Source organism: Octodon degus, unplaced genomic scaffold, assembly GCF_000260255.1.
Source record: "Octodon degus isolate 3935 unplaced genomic scaffold, OctDeg1.0 scaffold00009, whole genome shotgun sequence".
Classification (NCBI taxonomy): domain Eukaryota; kingdom Metazoa; phylum Chordata; class Mammalia; order Rodentia; family Octodontidae; genus Octodon; species Octodon degus.
The window spans coordinates 19,989,242-19,990,195 of record NW_004524585.1 but is presented as its reverse complement, the minus strand read 5'-3'; the positions used below and the strand labels follow the sequence as shown (position 1 = coordinate 19,990,195).

General features: G+C 35.4%; 1 non-coding gene across 1 annotated transcript; it reads left to right on the top strand.

Moving 5' to 3' along the window:
• The first annotated feature begins 282 nt into the window (after nt 1-282).
• Nucleotides 283-389, top strand: LOC111814816. Its single transcript, XR_002819698.1, has one exon. It is a non-coding gene; the product is annotated as a U6 spliceosomal RNA (small nuclear RNA).
• Nucleotides 390-954: the final 565 nt, after the last annotated feature.

The window sequence follows — 954 nt, the reverse complement described above, 5'->3', positions numbered from 1 at the left end:
TCCTCCTTTTTATTTTGGTCACTTTTTACATCACTTTTTTCTGCCATAAATGAGAAGACAATGACATTTGAAGGGATGAGAAAAATACAGATGTGATTACCTTCCTGCTTTGTGCCTGCTTGCTTAATGTTGGGTGTGACAGGGTGACCTGATCAGTTTGTTAGATCACTCTGTACAATTGCTGCGCTTCAGATTTGCAGGGACAGCGATCCCAGGATGCATTGCTTTCTTCATCTTTCTGTCTTAAGTTAGGAAATGGCATGGATGCAACAATGTATTCTTGTGCTCGCTTTGGCAACATACATGCTAAAATTGGAACGATACAGAGAAGATTAGCATGGCTGCTGTGTAAGGATGACACGCAAGTTCTTGAAGCATTCCATGTTTTATTTTTAAAAATGCATTCTTATGTTTAGTAATAATAATGTCTGAGTTATGCATTAAAATAACAATACAAGTGAATTTAACTTGATATAATTTGGGATCTAGAATGTCGTCCATTACTTTGCTTTAGTATTTGATGGTTAAAGTTTTTCTTTAAAAAAAAAATCCCATGTGTACTAGATAACCCATTTATCTTTGATGACAGGTTGATGCATTTTGTTTTTAAAGAAGCAACTAGATTGAAAAAACTTCAATTCAGCCCTGGTAATTCTGCTGAGAGACAATAGGATATTAGAGATAGTCTTCAATAATCATAGTCCTGATCCAGATGAAAAATTTTGAATTTAAAGTGACAGTACAAAATAACATTGATTTCACTAACTTTAAGAAGTAATCTCCCATTGTCTGAATAAAGCCTTTGGCTGGTAGTCATCGAATGAAAATGTTTACCTGTGATTTTACGCTGGCAAGGGTGTCATTTCACAGCAAAATGAGGGTCCATGAATTGTAAGAGGAAGCATCAACGCACAAATAGCACAACCTAGGAATACATCACCAGGCTAGAAAATT